We start from the raw sequence: 20,269 nt of genomic DNA, 5'->3' as shown, positions 1-20,269 counted from the left end.
TATTTATTGAAATGAAACCATTTCTAACTAAGGGTTCCACCAAGAAAGTCCCTTCTGCACTAACTTCTGTGATCTTCAGAACCAATAGGATCCCTCGTATAAAAAGAGGGGAAACACCAGAAAGAGAGATGTAAACACAACAGAGGTATTAAGCACTGATACTGGGTACATCTGACTCATCTGAAAACCAGCACAATTTTAGACCATCTGTGGATACATGTTATTTTGGTCCTACTTCCCAACCAGTTCTCTTAAGAACTTCGTTATAATTCATAATTTAAATGAAATATTTTGTATTTCAATGCCACTAACTTTGTGTCATTTCAGTCAAGTCAATTAAAAAAAAAAACTTTCTATTTTCTCTACTTGTCTATATTTAAAATAGGTTATCTGCTTTGCTCAAGTAGACACTTTATAGGATGGCATTCGTCTAGTTTTGAGCATTTCCTAAAACAAGAATGACAAGGGATCTAGAGTCAGAAAATACTAGTTGGAGTCCCAGCTTTATCTTACAGTAAATGTAAAGAGGTTCACTATTTGCATCATAAGAATAATAAACATCCTTATTGGACTATTTTAAGATATCTGTGGAAAAAGCTCTCTACAAATACAGACTTCCACGTTCTAAAGAAAAGTGATGTGATAATACCCTTAATGAACAAAGTAACCTCATTTCTAGAGGTAATTTATATTTCATTCAGTAAACCACAAAAATCAACCTGCTGAGTTAAGTGAGTTTCAAAAAAACTTTGAAGTTCTTCAAGGGCATTACTGATTTCTGAGAACATATAAGAAAAGTATGATTTGGACGATTAGCCTCTATCCATCAGAGTGAAATACTGACAATAAGGACTTAAAATATAAAGATTAAGAAACGGACACATTACTCCAAAGAAATTAAGCATCTTGTGGCTTGGCATTTTATTTTTTTTTTTTACATAAAGAAAAATTAAACTTCCAGATTGCCTTTATTCCTTATTTTAGTGCCCATATAAACCTGATACCTGACTCTATTACATCCACTGCCCTAGTGCTCATTTAAGCTTTGATCTTTAAACAGTGTATATGCTTATAATCTCATTTATTATTATCTGTTTCTTCTTTCACTGCCTGGAATCTGCTTTTATTTTCTCATATAGCAAGGCAACATCTGTGTCCTAAGTAGTTTCATATGTATTATAGATCCTTAACAAACACTTTTTGATCAATTTCACTTGCTCTGTTAGAAATGTTCACATTTATGACTCAATGATTCTGATTATTATTATATAAAATTAGAACAGTACATAGGGCATCTCTCCAGGTTTCTATCTTTAGGGACAATCTTTTCTTAAACTTAAATGAGCTCAGGGGCGCCTGGGTGGCTCAGTTGGTTAAGTGACCGCCTTCAGCTCAGATCGTGATCCTGGAGTCCCAGGATCGAGTCCCGCATCGGGCTCCCTGCTCAGCAGGGCGTCTGCTTCTCCCTCTGACCCTCCTCCCTCTCATGCTCTCTCTCTCAATAAATAAATAAAAATCTTTAAAAAAAAAAAAAAAAAAACTTAAATGAGCTCATACTGACACACACTTCCAATATCAGGCTTTCCTACACTTATTCTAGGATGTACTTTTTTTCCTTAAAGATTTTATTTATTTATTTGACAGAGAGAGACACAGAGAGAGAGGGAACACAAGCAGGAGGAGTGGGAGAGGGAGAAGCAGGCTTCCTGCTGAGCAGGGAGCCCGACGCGGGGCTCGATCCCAGGACCCTGGGATCATGACCTGAGCCGAAGGCAGACGCATAACAACTGAGCCACGCAGGCGCCCCTCTTTTTTTTTTTTTTTTTTTTTAAGATTTTATTTATTTATTTGAGAGAGCGAGAATGAGAGAGAGTACATGAGAGTGGGGAGGGTCAGAGGGAGAAGCAGGCTCCTCGCTGAGCAGGGAGCCCGATGCGGGACTCGATCCCGGGACTCCAGGATCATGACCTGAGCCGAAGGCAGTCGCTTAACCAACTGAGCCACCCAGGCGTCCCCCTCTTTTTTCTTTTTAAACATAGATCTTTACCTATTCTACAAATTTGCTCAAGTTTCCCAGGAAGATATCTGTTGATTTTTATTAAAGCAATAATTAGTGTACATCATCTTTTCTAATCCACATTATACATTATAGTCATATTCATCTTCTTGAATTGGCCTGTTACCTTTTCCAAAAGGGTTCCTCATATTTTTTTTTCCAATTTACTGTAAGTATTTTGCTCTTCTTGATTAGCCCTTATTATATGCTGTATGCTGTTTGTATATTATCTTTGAGAAGTTGTGGCATAAAGTAAGGATTTTTTAAATTTTTTTTTTAGTAATCTCCACACCCAATGTGGGGCTCGAACTTACAACCCTGAGGTCAAGAGTTGCATGCTCTTCCAACTAAACTATCCAGATGCCCCTAAAATAAGGATTTTTGATGAGAGGGTAGGCTCTTGATTTTTAAAAGAATTATAATCCATTTGTAAGGCCTGATGATATATGGAGACAATGAGCCCTGTTTTTATCACCTTTGAAGTGTTAGCACCCTATGTGAGCAGATCCCAAGAGAAAAATTTTCTTGAGAATCACTTAACCATTTACTGTTTTTGTTTTCTTTTTTATTCAAGGCTATGCCTTTGACTACACCTAAAGATTCCAGGTAAGTCCAGCCCACTCTCGTCTTCCTATATTTTGAATTTCTTTGTGAGAACCACGGTTACTTACTGTTTCAGCTATTAACCGTTTACCCTTGACTCTCACATAATCCCCTTTAGATGTCACCTACACTTTTTTGGTGTTTCCCATCATTTTCAGCCCACTGCTCTGTATGTATAGTCAATAAAAAATAATGCACTTAACTGCAAGCATTTAACTGAGTTTTCCTGCCCATTAGTCAGTCCTAGCCTGAACACTACTAGTACTTGAATAGGCTCAGACTACTACTTGATCAGTTTGGCCCAACGCCAAGGTACAAAGTCTGAATACAATTCAAGAGGCAGCAAGACAACGGCCTACAGCAGCCAGGATTACCAGTGCTGCTAAATACGTCACACAGACTCCAAAAGTCTCAGTGCTTTAATATAACAAAGATCCGTATTTCTCCCTTTTGTCCTGGTCTGATACAGACCTGGTAGTTTCTACCATCTGGTCGTTATACAATTGTATGTGCCTCCAACAAGGAAAGCAGAGGAGAGCTGGAGAGGTGGGGTTTCTTAAGGAGCCAGGCCTGGAAGTGACCAAACTCCTCTGTCCTCACCCTATGTGCAGAGCTAATCATATGGCCCAGATGTGTCACGGAGGCTGGGAAATGTGCAAAGTACACAGACATTTGTTAAGCACTATCGTCTCTGGTCATCTAGTCTAAACCTCACCTTTGTTTTTTTTAAATATAACTGAGAAAAACTTCAGCGCCTTTCTCACTGTCATTCCTTAAGGCTGAGCAGCCTTCAGAAAGTTCCCTTGCCATCTTAGTGGGTTCCTTGAGCAAACAGTCTGGGAAGTAACAAGAGATACAGTAACGTGGGGGTACAATCTTGACTTCATGACAGTGTGGACTGCACGCGGGGCCCCGCATTTTAGGGCTCCTTCGGGTTTTGTGGAGATTTCACGAGGAAAGCAAAGGCAGGAGTAGAATCCTATATTTGGGGCTACTTGTCAGCTTCTCAGCTATCCCCAGTCATGATCCCCAGGGTCAGGTGCCAACAAATATATGCTGCAGGTTTGATCATTTCTCACTCTCTGGGTCAAAAAAGCCACCTGGACTCAGCCCTGGGAAAGTAATTAGAAATTGGTTGTGATTCACTCAATATGGCAGAGGTAGGGCGCTTTTCTTCAGTGATCCAGGGTGAGAAATAAAACCAGACGGGTTCAAACATCCAACAAAAAAATGGGGTTTTTTTCAGGCCTCTGCATTCCTCAGAAGCAAAAACAGACACTGACCACACTGCTGTGAAACAGGTATCCTAAGAAGAGTCTGGAATAGTAACCTATCTGAACACACTGCAGCCTATTCCCCAAAGTATGGATGGTCAGAAAACTCAACAGGACAAATCAGCCTACTTGCAATTTTACTTCATTGGGACATTTAAATAATTTAAAGTTAACTGGTTTGATTTTCAGTTTGATTTAGACCCACTGTGTTACACAGTCCAGCACAGGGACAGGCAGCGGGCACCTGTCTGTGCGATCCATCCCTCTCCAGATAGTAACTGTCAAAGTGTTACTTTTCACTCACAGCAGGTATCTCCGAGGAGCTCCAGCACCAGAATTCTGTTTGACGGGTAGAAACACAGCCCTTTCATGTGCTCAATGCAGTGAGAAACAATTGCAACATAACCCTGATGACGGGTGCGCGTTTTACAACACTGCGCTAGGGCTGCAGTGGTGTATCGTTGGCTACCACTCATCAGGAGATTTTTCTGGCTCGGAGTGGTCTTTTTTAAGATTTTATTTATTCGCCAGAGAGAGACAGAAAGAGAGCACACGCAGGGGGAGCGGCAGGCAGAGGGAGAGGGAGAAGCAGGCTCACCGCGGAGCAGGGAGCCCGATGCGGGGCTCGGTCCCAGGACCCTGGGATCATGACCTGAGCCCAAGGCAGACGCTTAACCGGCCGAACCACTCAGGCTAGGAATGATCTAATAAAGAGTGGCAGATGGAGTTGTGAGTGTCCTTGGAGAACCGACTAATCCTACAACCTGTGAACGTGCTCTATTTACATTGATGGCTTGTCCTTTGTCGGAGACAGAAAATGAATACGATAAGGAACCTGGCAGAAGGGTAACAAGCTGCCAGAATTTAGAAGCTCTTCTCCTGTCTGCACCATTCCAGAGCTGCGTCTTAGTCAAAGCCATAGTAATTCCTTGCTCTTGCCTGGCAAACTCACCACTTTTGTTCAGAACCCTGCCCAGATTAGCTAGCTAAGCAAGGGATCGGCCCTACCAGGCTCCGCAGATCATTTTTTGCTTTCTGACCCTATGAGCCTACTCAGGTTGCCATAACAAATACCACAGACTTGTCGGCCTAGAGAGCATGAATTTATTTTCTCGCAGTTCTAGAGGCTGGAAGTCTGAGATCAGATTGCCGGTATGATCAGGTTTTTGGTGAGGACCCTGTTCCTGGCTTGCAGATGGCTGTGTTCGGGCTGTGTCCTCACGTAACAGAGAGAGACAAAGAGCAAACTCTTTGGTGTTCATTCTTGAAAGCGCACTAAATCCTAATTCTTTTAAGTGCCCCACCCCCATGACCTCATCCGAACCTAACTATTCCACAAACTCCCATCTCCAAAGTGCATCACAATGGGGGCTAGGGCTTCACCATAGGAATTTTGGGTAGGACATAATTTAGCCCATAGCACTAAAATATGAAGAGGAAGATTCCAGTACTTTCTTGATGGATCTCCCTGTTCCTCACCATATGATCTAGTCTCAACAGAGGTTTTTGAAAAAGAGAAATCAGATAATGTCCCTCCCTGTTCAAAATCCCCTAATGACCTCCCATCACACTTAAAGAGAAACTATTCCATGGACTCTACTGTTCCATATGATTCAGACTCCTAGTTCCTTCTTTGTTGACTTCACTCCTGCCATACCAAGTCTCTCAATATTCCTCAGGCATATCCCGCTCACTTCTCCTTCAGGGACTTTGCAGTTGCTGTCTCCTTGGCTGGGAGCACACTCTTCCAGATCTTTGAATGGCTTGTTCTCAGTCTTCATTTTCACCTCCTTAACTGTTACCTTCTTGGGGCACTCCACTTCCTCCAGTTCTCTCAAACTGTATGTTCTGGCTAATGTAAGTACCGTATCTTCTTCAAAGGACTTCATATATGAAACTTCACCTTGTTTCTCTTTATAGTCTCAGTGACTAGAGCAGTGCAGTAATACAGTAGGCAGTAAATTAGCATTTATCACAAAAAATAATCACGACACACAAGCCAACAACTTCCACATACATACTGTCATCCTAATCAGCCCCGTATACCTAACTGCCTCCTTGGTGTCCCACCTTAACAATTTCATAGACATCTCAAATTAAAAGTTTTCAAAATTGATTAATCTATCCACTGAAACCTATGTATTCTACCATGTTCCTCTTCATATAGTGATTCCTGCAGAAGCTAGGAGTCATCTTTAATTTTTCCCTCCTCTCCTCCTTATATCCAGCCAATAACTGATCCTATTATTCTATCTCTAAAACACATCACGACTCTTGTCCTCTTTGTTCCCTCTCTACCACTGCCACTCTTGTTCAAAATGCTACCATCTCTTGCTGGGAGCACAGCATCTTCCAACGGGTCTTCCCACTTTCATTCTTGGCACCCCTCTTCCCCTATTTTCTAAGGAGTAGCCAGAGTGATGCTGGGTATTTATTTTAATAGCAATAGTTTGGGGCACCTGGGTGGCTCAGTCAGTTGAGCATCCAACTCTTGATTTTGGCTCAAGTCATGATCTCGGGGCTGTGGGATCCAGCCCCGCGTCAGACTCTGCACTACACGTGAAGCCTGCTTGGGATTCTCCCTCTCCCTCTGCCCCCCACCCCCACTCAAGAAAAAAAAAAAAAACAGTAAGAATAGTTAGTATTCTACTATGTGCTAGTCTGTTGGCATTTGAAGACAAAACAAACCAAACATGAGTTTTGGCCCTCCTGAAGATTAAAAAATGCACATGTGTTCACGTAACTACTCTATATAAAAACCTTAAAAGTCTGTTCTCATTAACCTCAGAATAAAAGCCAGTGTCCTCACCTGGCCACAAGTACCTGTGTGATCTGGCCCTGTCTACTTCTTTGCCCTCAGCTTGTGCAGCTCTCTATTTCTCTCAGTTCTGCCTGCAGTGGCCTCACTGCCCTCTGAAGCTGTCCCCTGCTTTTCCCCTTCAGAATTTTCACACATGATCTTACCCACATGGGAAGCTACCTCCCCCACTCTTGTCCTGAGTAACCTCTGCTTTTCGCAGGCCTCAACTGAAATGTCTCCCCTCAATGATGCCTCCAGTGAAACACCGAATCAAAATGGAGTCCCTCCTGTTAAATTCTCTTCACAGCTCTTACATTTGGTTTTAACATAGTTGGTAATTACAGATTGATCTGTAACTGCCCAACAGCTGCTTCTGCCATTAGATTGGGAATTCCAGGAGTTCAGAAGTCATGGTCTGTTTTCTGAACCGCAACATCTTCAAAGGCTGAGCTTAAGGCCAGGTATGCAGTGAGCATTTAGTATTTATTATTGTGGCCAAAATAAGTGGAACACTCTCTCCCACCCCAAAAAGTACCCAATGACCTTTTATCTCTGGCCCCTTGAGTGGCCTAAAATAAAATGCACCAACAGGTTACTACACCGTACAACATGTCAAGTAACTGAGAAAAAGAAGTAGTGTCTTAACACGGCTTTCATCAAAATTGTTTAGTTTTCTGTTCAAGAACAAAAGTTTTCTATAAATAGTACAAAAGAATCATGTAATCATGTTTCTTCTGGTAAGGAACTTACTTACATTTGGTAATTATTTGTCTCCAATTGTTTTTTTAAGGCATACCTTTAAATCTGTTTTTTATGATTAACTGCCAATTTACTAATCGAAGTGTTGGGATTTCATTATCCAAGTGAAATTCTGCTACACAAAAAAGTGTGAAGAGACGTGTTCTATCCAGTGACTCGGTTATTCTTAGCTAAAATTACTTTGCCGTATTTAACATAGAGCTTGACATAGATTTTTTTTTTGTCAAGTTTTATTTAAGTAATCTCTACACCCAACATGAGGTTCTAACTCACAACTCCGAGATCAAGAGTCACATGCTCTTGTGAGTGACCCAGCGAGGGGCCTCATTGACATAGATTTTTAAAGCCCCAAATATTATTTTGTTTTCACAGTAACAATTATTATTATTATTAACCACCACAAAAGGCCTCCTCTCTAAATACAGGTGTTTTTAATGAAAATACAAAGAATGAAGTAGCCAATCATAATAGATTATTTTGGGATCAAGCCTGAAGCAATTGGTTATTAATGATTAAATCAGGTTGAGGGCCAAAACCAAGATATTTCAGTAAAGGCTGGCAATCTAGACAGGGCCCATGGACTAAGAAAGACTTGATGTATTTAAATGGTTCAAAAGTAACCAGTAGAAAATATTTCATGAAGTCTAGAAACTGAATTAAATACGAAGTTCACACAACCAGGCTTACTCCTTTACATTGTGTCTGTCTCGGGTCTACTTTCACGCTGTGATGGCAGAGTTTGGTAGTTGTAACACAGACTTCTCACTTTCTTTTTTTTTTACTGTAATCTCAGTAATCTATTTTACACTGAGAGGTGTATATCTACACAGATACAGAGCCAAAAAGTTTCACAAAACAATATTCACACAATGACAATGTGCTCTACTGTGTTCTGTTCAATTCTATTTCATTTAAACCATGCTTATAATGTTATTTCTGATTCTGACCCACCAATGATTGCTACTCACAGTTTAAAAAAATTAATTTGGATGGGTTTTCTCAATCCTGGTTACATAGTAAGTCACTTAGGAAGCTCTTGAAAAAACACTAGGCTCCACTCCAGACCAGTAAAATCAAAATCTCTGGGCACCTGGGTATTACTTTCAAAAACAGCAAGCAAACCAACGGCCACTCCAGGTGATCTTATTGAAGAGCCTGGCCCGAGAACTAATCCCCTTGCTTTTTTTTTTTTTTTTTTTAAGATTTTATTTATTTATTCATGAGAGACAGAAACAGAGGGAGAAGCAGGCTCCCAAGGAGCAGGAAGCCCGATGCGGGACTCGATCCCAGGACCCTGGGATCATGACCTGAGCCGAAGGCAGACGCTTAACCATCTGAGCCACCCAGGCGCCCCCCTTGCTTTTTAAAGCAGGGGTCTTCACTTGGGAGTCTGTTAGAAATGTAGAATCTCAGGCCCCAACCCAGAACCACTGAATCAGATTCTGCTATTTAACAAAGACCCCCGGGTAATTCACATGCCTGTTAAAGTATGAGAAGCACAGATCTAAACCAAGAAAACAGTTTGATTCAGCACCACAGCATTGGGTTATGCTCTCCTCTTTGGGAAAGGAAAATTAACATATTTGCCTCCGGTTAGTATTGAATTTGGACCTGCAAGGGCAAAACGTGAAATGGCAAAAATAAAGCACATCCAAAGAGAAAAGTTATTGCCTGTGTGGGAGTTTCTACCTGTAGGAGGCATCCCACTCCAAAAAAGGGGAGTGGAGCTGGAATCCAAGACCACAGCATGAGTGACTTTGACATGCCAAACCCAACTAGACATCTAAGCAGGGTCCCAGCTGATTGCAACCCTGCCCTCCCCCTCTCCTGTGGCTGCAGTCAGACCCATGACACAGCTTTCTCTCACCCAACCTCTGCACCTGGGCCAGAACCAGACCGGCTTCTAGGAACCAGAGTACAGGCTCTGCTACTGTCCATTTGATCAGCAACATCCGTGTTTCAGAAACCAAAGCTCTCTGGTGCATTTCATCCCAGTGAGATCAAAGGCAGAGTTTCTGAGTTTCCTCCGGCTGCTGAATCTGAGGCTTCCCAGGGACACAGTGAGTCACAGAGGAGCCACGAGGGGGTGAGGTCTCCAGCAACCTACACAAACTCCTTGGCAACTGGAACCTTGGACAGAAAGTTTTCCCTCTGTAATTTCCTCAGGCCTCTTCTACAGTTTAAACTATTTGTGTTCTCATAGCATTTCCAAATACTGGTTTTACCCTTCACTGACCTGAGCAACTCTGTTTGGCACTATTAACTTTTTAAGTGCTGGTAAGAGACCGCAACATTTAGTTTAGATTTTGCTCTGTTCTGGTTTTGGTGGAGAGGACGTAAAGCGGAGGTACTAGATTTAGAAGCATGTATCGATAGAAATTTAATCAAATAACACAAGGTCAGACATGAGTTTCAGAAGCCATCTCTTTCTTCACAGCTCCCTTCCAAAACAAATACAAACAGTAAGGAAACAAACCAAAACAGACCTGATTTAAGTTGACCACATGTTCACCTCTCTAGAGAAGCTGTCACAACTTCTCTTGGATGTTACTGCTCTCAGTCCCTTGTGAGAGAAAACTCTTCCTAGGGTAGTGGTTGTCAAAGTGTGGTACCAGGAGAACCCACTTCACTTGATAAAAATGCATATTCTTGGGCCTCACCCCCAACCAAACCTAGTAAACCGAAAGCTCTGGGGCTGGGGCCCAGCCCTCCATGTGGTTCTGAGGCATGCTAAAATCTGAGGACCTCTGTTCGAGGTAATAACTAAATTCACAGCAGCTATAATTTAAACTGGTCTCAAAGACATACTGACCGTGTTTCAGAAAACAGCTAGTTCTAACCCATACTATCTTTAAAAAAAAGTTGAGTTTATGAAATAGGATTCTGAGCATAGACAGATTAAGATGGACTTTTTATGGCCACCATAGCACTTTTCCAGTAAGTGCTTAAAAAGCTGTATAAACATTACCAAGCCTCGTTAGTCTCAGTTACCTTATGGGTGGGTCATCTTTTGTTGACCATGTACTCCAACGGACATGAATCTGTCAGAAAGACCACATTGCTCTCGTTTTGCCATTCAGTTAGAACTTCCAGTCAATAAACTAGATAAATTAATGTCTACATGGAAAGAATTAAAATGCCTCCAAACAAAGCAAAGTTGACTTACCACGATTCTCTTAGCAAGAACAAACCTCTGTTCCCACAACTAGGTGCTTTAAAAGCTAAAAGGTAAGTTAACATACATACAAATATAAAGACACATGCAGTGTCTAAGAGGTTTGCCCAATGAACCATAAACTATGGTTTACCAGGGATTTCTGAACAAAGTGCAGACTGAAAGTCACCGCCCAATCCTCTCGGATAGCTGTAGTGCCTAGAGGAGCTCAAGCCCAACATCTATAAAGGCTCAAAGTAGAAGTATCTTGAGATCACACTCATGGATATTAAAGGTTGCTAAATAACAACAACAAAGGGTTAGAGGCAAATTTTTCATTTACAAAGTTAAAAAGGAAAAAGGGTAAATTTGGGGTAATATTTTAAAACAACCCACATGGTTTATTGGAAAGGCAGAAAAAGAAAATTCCAGGTGGAAAGAATTTCTTTCTGCTTGAAATTTACATATCATGCATTTATTCATTCATTTGTCTGTTACCTGGTCTTCCTTCTCTCCTCTTCACACTTTGAGCTCTCCTTGCCTAAGGGATCGAAAGTCATCCATTGGTGATGAGTATTCTGACTTATAATTATTGATCACCAAGGAAACACAGAAATCCTGGTTATGTACAAGCTGTGTGATTTTGAGCAAATTATTTAAGCTCTCAAGAGCGGGTTATTTCTGCAACAAAATTTTAATACTTTTTATATGGTTCTTGATAGGAGATATCCTATACATTCTACCAACACGATTCCCTCTTAATAAAGGGGAACATAGTGGAGAAACGCAGCAGATATTAATTTGGGTATTTTATTTTGCTTTGCGAACTAAGTATCAACATGCCAAATTTCTTTATCTTAGATGTCCTTTCACCTCAAAATGTCCAAAGAGAATTTACTCCCCCAGGCAACAAAGTCTCTCTTTTTTAATCAGTGTTTACCAGCCATATTATTCCTATTAATCAAGCTAATCACATCTATTACCTTCTTTATAATCTGACAAATCCAAAGAACATCACAGAACTACCGTCTCTTCCTTTTTAACATCTCCCTAACCCTCCATTTCCCCTTGCCTCATCCTCTTGTGTCTGGACTAGTACAATAATGTTATGTAGTTTTCCAGCTTGCAGTGTCTCTTTCTAGTCAGTCTTAGGAGTGTAGTGGATGATTAGACAACCCTCAGTACTATACTGCATGGGTTTGACTCCTAGCTCCACCCTTTCATAGTTATATGAACTCATGCAACTTATTTCAACACAAATAGCTCCCATTTTTTCACCTGGAGAATGGAGATCATAAAATTATCTTACTTTTTTGAAAATTAAGTGATACAATCAATATAAAATACAGTACTCCGTTCAGAGTAAGCACTATATAAATGTTAGCTTATTCTTTTATTCATTGACCAATTAATCTTACTAAATCAGATTTGATCATGTCATTGCCCACTCAGAAAAAATCCAGAATAACTTCCCAATGCCAGTAAGTTAGATTCTAGGAGTGCCTGTCACAGTCAGTAGAACATGTCTTGGGGTTTTAAGTTCAAGCCCCACCCTGGGTGTAGGGACTACTTAAAAATAAAATCTTAAAAAAAAGTTAGATACTAGAGCAGAATATTCATAAATGACTGATAATTCTCTTGGAGAACAAGTATTCTACATATTCCTTAAAGTAATGCCCTTTCCTCAAGCAACCATGTCAACTAACACAGAAAGGAAAGCTAGTATTTGGATGCCAATACAGGGAATGATTTACCTATTTCACTGGTAACACCTCATAATCCAATTTGGAGGACCCATGTGCAAGATAGCCTCTCCATTTCTGATAGGTGCTGTCATCTTTTCCCCTAATCCTCTACTGCTTCAACTTCTGAATGTCTCAGTTCTAAACACCCTAGTTTCTTCCCCCATCACAACCTTATAGGTGGTTGGATTTCATGTAGTTCCAAAGAATCTGAGAACACTTAGAAAAATGTTTATGTGGGGGGGGGGGAGTGTTTACAGTAGGAGAAAAAAAAAATACATAATTCCTTGTTAAATAAAATTTAAATTTTAAAATGTAGCCAAATGACCCCTCTTAAGATCTGGAGTACTCAAACCAATTTTCCCCATAAGTGTTTGAGTTAGGCCCAATAAAATGCATCTATCTACCTACCTACATATATATATTTGTCTCTTTATTTCTACATCTATTTATCTGTAAATTAGGTAGGCAACTGACACATAGGGTGGAGGCTGGAGTTGTTAGTTCATGACATCTGATAACGAACAGTAAATTAATGATATGTTCAGGTACTCAAAGTTCTTCTAAAAGGCGAATCCATTGCATTACTAAAAATTGAAGAATTGGGGGAGAAAAGCTGACACTTTACCTGCAAAATAAACTTTGAGGTTATTCAAAATAAAACTAAATGTCTTTTGAATAAACATTGAAATAGTGGGAAAGACTGCAGCTATTTTAAAACAATCTCCGGGGGGAGGGGGAGTGGTTCAGAGAAATGCAGGGCTGTGGAAAACCTACATCTCAGTTCTACAGAAATAAAATACAGGATGAGGCTCAAAACAGATTAGCCGAGACTTAGAATGCAGAATTATTTTTCCAGAAAGTGGAACAAATTTACTCAGTGTAAAAAAGAAAGTGAACAATATCCTTGCCACAATCTGATGTAATGAAAATATTATGAGGAACAGAGAAAAACTGTTTCAAATGTTCACTTAGGGGGGAGTTGACCACATGTCCCGTTTTGCACTAGGCAGCCCAGGTTTATTCTCTGTTGCCCTGGTACGATTGTCAGTAGCGCCCCCTTTACCTCTTAAAAGTGTCTTGGTTTAGATGAGTTTTAGGTTCACCCTATATGTATACAATTAGATGAACAACATTTTACATGTTGACTGATTAAAATGCTTATTTGCCTGATTTGCAAAAGTAGAGCTCTAACTCCAAATACATGCTTCAGAAGGAAACAAACCAATGTAACTTTCTAAACAGGTGTTGCTTCTAGGATGTGAGGGCTTCTCAATTTCATTTTACATATTATGGCAATAATTCTTGTGTGGATTTGTAAATTCTAGTGTCTGGTAGGAATTACCATTTAGTTCTTTCTGATAAGCCACCTGTCCAAGGCTGCTGGGAAGGGCATGGACTGCTGTGAACATGAGGCTAGACCCAAGTCCCCCTGAGGGAGGGATTAAGGGGACTCTATTAATCTCATACAAGGTCCCTTTACAAATCCTAGAAAGATCAATATATTCATAGGTCGCATGACAAGTGTAAAGATTAATTAAACCCTTAGGTTAATTTTCCTGATCCAATTCCCCCAATTTTCCACAAAAATGTCCTTCTAAGTCCTTGTAACTTCATGATCTTTCCCATTCATGACTTGTCTAGAAAAGCAGAAGATACTTCTAGGTTACAGGGAGAGGTCTTACAGGGAGAGCCAAAAGAGTCTAATATTTCACTGGAAAATTGCCGGTTTGCATATACTGAAGGAACCTACCCATGGCTTTTTAGACAGATGTCTCTAGAGATAGCTCTAGTTTGTGCCAAGTCCTTTCTGTTTCGTGAAATCCTATTAGAAAACCATTAAAGTGGACAATAAAGATAAGATTTTTTTAAACCATGGTCTCAAGCTAATTTAGAGAAACACCATCCTCACTTTCTCTCAAACTTCACATACCCTTTAATGAATAATGTACTTGATTACAGGAGATGACATGTGAGAACATTCTTTGTAAAGAGGTTGTACAAATGGAAGGCATTATAATGGTTAAAATTTCACATGTCTGAATCCTCCAGATTTCTTAGGGCGCTTGGCCCCACGATCGTACAGTGCTGAGAGCTGAACTGAAACTAGATCAGTAGGGGCGCCCGGGTGGCTCAGTCGTTGGGCGTCTGCCTTCAGCTGGGGTCGTGATCCCAGGACCCTGGGATCGAGTCCCGCATCTCCCTCTCCCACTCCCCCTGCTTGTGTTCCCTCTCTCCATGTCTCTTTGTCAAATAAATAAATAAAATCTTTAAAAAAAAGAAACTAGATCAGTAGAGTTGATGTTTGCCATCCTGTTCTCCTTGTCAGTGGGTAGGAGGTGTGGCAAATGCTGTTGCAAGGCTAGTGTGTTCATTCTCCCCCCTCAAACTTATTTTGGCAGTCAGCTGAGCTAGCCAACTTCTTCTGAAGACCGTACGGTGGGGGGAAGGGCTGGGGTAGGAGTAAATGCTTGTCCTATTGACCTGGCTTTTTCCCCTCTTGGCACAGCTTTTTCACACTGACTAGGGGGTGTACTTGTCTCTTCTTAATGTGCAACATTTATGCTTCAAAGGTTCTGAACTTCTGGCTTCTGAAGCCCAGAGAGGCAAATGAAAGGGAAATCAAAAAGAGAAAAACAAGAGAGAGAGAGAAATGAAGGTGGAACAGAAAGAAAGCTAGAAAAGCAAAAGAATAGAGAAGAAGAGATTGAGGTGGAAATTTCTATTGGGTAAAGACCCTCTTTGTTCTGGGTTTCAGTTTCCTCTTCTGTAACACAGGGATAATCAAGTAAATACCTTTTAGGTAAGTTGGGAGGATTCTATAAGATAAAGTATATAAAGGACATGAAGCAGTGCCTGGCATATTGCTGGCGACCAAGAATTATTATTGTGTTAGTATAACAAGAGATTGGTAGTGTAAGGAGTAATTTGTAAAAGTCATATTTGCATCAGTGTATCTTTAGCCAAAGATGATTTTTTTTTTTTTAAAGATTGTATTTATTTATTTGAGACAGAGAGAATGAGAGAGAGAGAGCATGAGAGGGAGGAGGGTCAGAGGGAGAAGCAGACTCCCCGCCGAGCAGGGAGCCCGATGCGGGACTCGATCCGGGGACTCCAGGATCATGACCTGAGCCGAAGGCAGTCACTTAACCAACTGAGCCACCCAGGCGCCCTTTTTTTTTTTTTTTAAGAAACGGTAATCCCTCCCCTTCCTGAAATGTATGGTAGAGGTGATCTGATCCTTGCCTCTGGTCACCATTCTTGGTGCCCATGACCCAAGTATGCAGGGACTATGTACAGATCTGCTTCCTCTGGACCCTAATTATGAACCTATGATTCTTGTGTGTGTGGCCACAGTTCTTTTAACACCCTTGGTTTACGTTTCAATAAAAATGACATGATTCATCAAATAACTCAGGGCCTTTTGCAATGGAAATAATTAGAAAGTAGCCAGAGATGCCTCATGAGTTGCGCCTGAGCTCACTGAAGAGTCATGCCCTGAGTCCCAAGGGTGATTTGCTGCCAATCCTGAACAGCGGCCACCTGGGTTCTGGAGTCAGCTGGTTTGACTTTGGATGGCGTAAGAGGCAAGAGAAAAAGATCGTAAAAGGCCTTCAGAAATCCTTTTCAATTATAGGTGTGGTGTTCTCAACATTACCCTGTTTTCAGTGAGCTCAGCTCCACCCAAAGGAGAGAGGTCTATTATGTAGCCAGCCAAAGAGAAATGACTTTGTTAAAGCTCTGCATATAAAAATACAGAAGGAAGGTGGGGAAGGAAGCTGAGGCCTCCAGCTTTACCCTCCGGTGTCATGTTTATATGAAGCAGGAATCATCTAGTTATAAGCTCAGCCAGCAAACTCCACGAGAGGTATCTACAGCATGCCGGGCCCTGCGTTATGGCCAACCTCTGAGACATCTTCTGTGGTCCCTTGAATTCCTGCTCCTAGCCCAGCTGAGAGAAATTCTATGCCTCATTTAGTTATAATCTTAGTCATAATCTAGCAACTGAAATAGATTCAAGCGGTATTCAGGGCATTCTGCCGAAGCAAAGAATTAGCAATTGAGAATATAATTTTCATATAGCCAAATATCTAGAAACACACTATGTGCGGGAGGTCGAGAAACACCTCATCTTTTTTGTACTGTCTTTTGGAAGTCCTTGGGTACTCTATAGGTCCATGCTTGCACAGGTCTGGCATGAGGGAAGGGCTATAATGCCACAAGACTATTATAGAAGAGAATAAATCACAGAAACCTGGAACTGAAAACGACATCCACAATTATCTAGTTCAGTGTTTCTTGTTGCCAGCCGTACATTAGAATCACCTGAGGAATTATGCGCACTATCAATACCAAGCCCTACTCTCCAAGAAATTCTGGTTTAATTGTTCCGGGTTGAGATCTAGGCTTAAAAAATCTGGTTATCAAAGAAAACGATAAATGTATTAATAAATGCATAATTAAAATGCTGTATTAATTAATGCATTAATAAGCTATAAACATAAACACTTTTCTAGAAAAGCTGGAAACAAAAGCAAATATTTGGAGGTAGGTTCCGGATTTGCTCCTTTTGGTGTTCCGAGCACCCGGTTTCCGACGTGTGGGGGGGCGGTCTTCACACCACCAATTATCTGAGGACACCAGCCAAGTGTCTTACTAATCAACTCAGTTCTGACACTGTGCCCACAAGTAGGGCTGGATTCCACAGATCAAGGATTCAGTTCCACAGGCCCAGGTCCCTCTCCAACCCCACTTCCAACCCCAGTAGCAAGCCCAGGTAGTTACCTGTGCTTCTGACTGAACAGCCGTAAAGCAGAGGTTCCCACAACCCTCTTCCTTGGGTTCAGTTCATTGGTTAGAGCGGCTCACAGAACTCAGAGAAACGTTTTACTTACTGTTAACAGGATACATCTCAGGAACAGCCACACGGAAGAGACACAGCATGGCAGGAGGAAAGGGTGGAGGGCTCCCATGTCCCCTCCAGGGGTGCTACTTTCCCCGACTCTCCACCTGTTCACCCACCCGAAAGCTCTCTGAACCGTCTTTTTCGGATTTCGACAGGGACTTCTACATAGATGGGACGGACTAAATCACAGGCCTCTGGCCTCTCACTCAACCCCCAGGCCCTCTCTCTTCCCGGGAGGTTCAGGGGAGGGACCGAACATGCTGACCCTCGCAACACGTGATTCCTTCTCCTAGCAACCAGCCCCCATTTTTAGGTGTGGTCAAAAAGTCTCCTCATTAACATAACAAGAGACACCTTTGTCTCTTTTATCAGGAAATTCCACGGGTTTTAGGAGCTCTGTGCCAGAAACAGGACAACCGAATGTGTATTTCTGATTAAAAATCGCAACATCACACTTCTATACCTCACTTTGGTGAATCGTACATGCAATAAAAAAAAAGTAAAAATTGAGTACTGGCTCAAAGGTAAACTCTGAAGCTGCCATTAAAAAAAATTAATGGTGGTTTTAGAAACATATCCCGCGAGGGGCCTGGCTGGCTCAGTCAGTAGAGCATGCGACTCTAGATATCGGGGTTGTAAATTCATGCCCCATGTTGGGTGTAGAGATTACTTAAAAATAAAACCTTTAAAAAATAAATAAATATTAAAGTATGTTCCCCAATTTTTTTTATATTCTTACCTTCAAGAAGTAGAGATTTCTGCCGCGGCAGGATCGCAGCCAATGAGGTTTATGCGAGACACAATTATTGCTAAATGAGGTGGAGCCTAATTTCCCTCCCCTTGAGTGTGGGCTGGATTTAGTGACTTGTTTCTAACCAATAAAACGAAGCAGAAGTTGTTGTGTGACTTCAGAGACTACGTAGTAAAAAGGCACTGTTGCCCTTTCTCTCTCATCACCTGCTCTAGGGAAAACAGCTGACGTACCAAGAGGACTCTGAGCGGCCCTGTGAGGCCCACATGGTGATGAACCACGGCCTCCTGCCTCGAGCAATCTCCGCGAGCCATCTAGGAAGTGGATCCTCTAGCTCTGGTCAAGCAATCAGATGACTTCTTGTGAGGTTGCAGGCCCGGCTGACGGCTGGCGGCTTGAAGGCAACCTCCTGAGATCCCTTAGTCTAGAAGCTCGGAGCTAACCCGCCTCCTAAATTCCCGAACCTCAGAAACTGTGTGAGGTAATGTGTGTTGCTTCAAGACGGGAAGCTTTTGTACAAGACAGCAATAGAGAACTAATACAGTAATACATGATCCTTGGCTACCACAAGTGTGCATCCAGCTGAAGAAGTAGGCTTACAGCTCTGAAAACATGATGCACTATGAAAGGCCTTGGAGGCTCTGCCACATGAAGAGGGTTCTGCGTAGTGGAACTCCAAAGGAAGATACCCGCATCTTGGTCTTTGTGAATTGAATGCACTGAAGCTTAGCAATTCGGAGCCTGTGTGGCAGTATACATTAGATAGATAGGTATGGAGATAGGGAGACAGACTGACAGACGGACGGGCAGAATATTATGCTTTGGGAATCCTCAGAGTTGTGAGATGCCTGAGGAAGACAGTCATGGAACTAGTACATCAACCACGACCTTTAAGTAGCTTAATGAGATTGCACATAACATGCTACTAAAGCAGACAATCAGATTAACAAGAAAATTTCAAGTAAGAGAGTTGACTAATCATTGTGCCCCCTTACTTTTCCGGGTGTTAATTCTAACTCTGTTCTTGCCATTGTTGATTGCTGTATCCTGTGTTTTTCTTAAATTACCAGCGTTGTGCCTTTAATCTCCGTATCTATGAAATGACTCAGCTCCTGACAAAGTTGATTGGATTAGAGGTTGACAACCTGATTCAAACCCGAACCTGAGATACATTTGAAGGAATTAAGAACTGAGACTTGGTTGAGGTACTCTCTTACATGGAGGATATGTTGGTATCCGCTGTCAACCCAAGAAGCATAGAAACCTACTCTGGAGAGAGAGAAAGAGAAACAAATAGAGAAGAGGTTTCTCCAGCATAAACTGTAATTTTATAATAATTATCAATTTCCCCTTATCACTGAAACTGGTTACAAGTGGAGCTTTCCAGCAACCAAAAGATTGCAGCTCTCATGCTATTCATATTCTACAGTTTAGACTATTAACATTAAAAATGATTTGAACTTTGTCTATTGCATATTGTAATAAGGTCCCAATGGCAAGGCATCTTTTTCTTTTGCACTTTAAATGATTTTCTTTTTTCTAAATTGAAAAACTTCCCAGAGAAATGGTACAAGTAAAAGAATTTATAAACAACATCTGTCTAGCTCATGTTATTGGTTATTTGTGTAAAAATTTGACTTATTACTCACACAAGGGTTTTTTTTCCCTCCTCCTCCCCCCCGCCCCCCCGCTTTGGAAAAGAATAATCTATGATTTCCTGTAAGTGGAAGAGCCAGGGATTTTTTTTTTTTTTAATTCTGATCTAAGTTGTTTCTTCACTTTTAATTATAATACCTACTATGGCCTCATTCAGCCAAGAAAAATCTGACCTGGTGTGAAGCTTTAGAATAAATTTGATTAAAAAAAAAAGGTTTCAGGGGTGCCTGGGTGGCTCAATCGGTTAAGTGTCTGCCTTCGGCTCAGGTCATGATCCCAGAGTCCTGGGATTGAGTCCCACATTGGGCTCCCTGCTTCTCCCTCTGCCTGCCTGTCTGCCTACTTGTGATCTCTCTGTCAAATAAATAAATAAAATCTTTAAAAAAAAAATAAGTTTCAATAGCAACAATAGGTCAATTTAAGTCAAAAGAACAACCATGCTCCCATGAATCACTGAAGACATACAAAGAAAAAAAAATGTTTGAAAAACATAACATGCCCTTTTAAAAAAAAGTATCATTATTATCATAATTCAGCCAAATAGGAACATCTTTATTTTACTGTATAT

At 41.2% G+C, this 20,269-nt stretch overlaps 1 long non-coding RNA gene across 1 annotated transcript in view; it reads right to left on the bottom strand.

Annotated features, from left to right (window-relative positions):
• LOC115943756 (uncharacterized) overlaps positions 1-18,006 on the bottom strand; it is a 133,202-nt gene extending 115,196 nt beyond the window's left edge. Inside the window, exon 1 of the long non-coding RNA XR_004078353.2 lies at positions 17,284-18,006. This is a non-coding gene — a long non-coding RNA (uncharacterized LOC115943756). The remainder of the gene's footprint in view (positions 1-17,283) is intronic.
• Positions 18,007-20,269: the final 2,263 nt, after the last annotated feature.

Source organism: Leptonychotes weddellii, chromosome 7 (assembly GCF_054177405.1).
Source record: "Leptonychotes weddellii isolate Sample4059 chromosome 7, ASM5417740v2, whole genome shotgun sequence".
NCBI lineage: Eukaryota > Metazoa > Chordata > Mammalia > Carnivora > Phocidae > Leptonychotes > Leptonychotes weddellii.
This window is presented reverse-complemented; position numbering and strand designations above follow the sequence as displayed.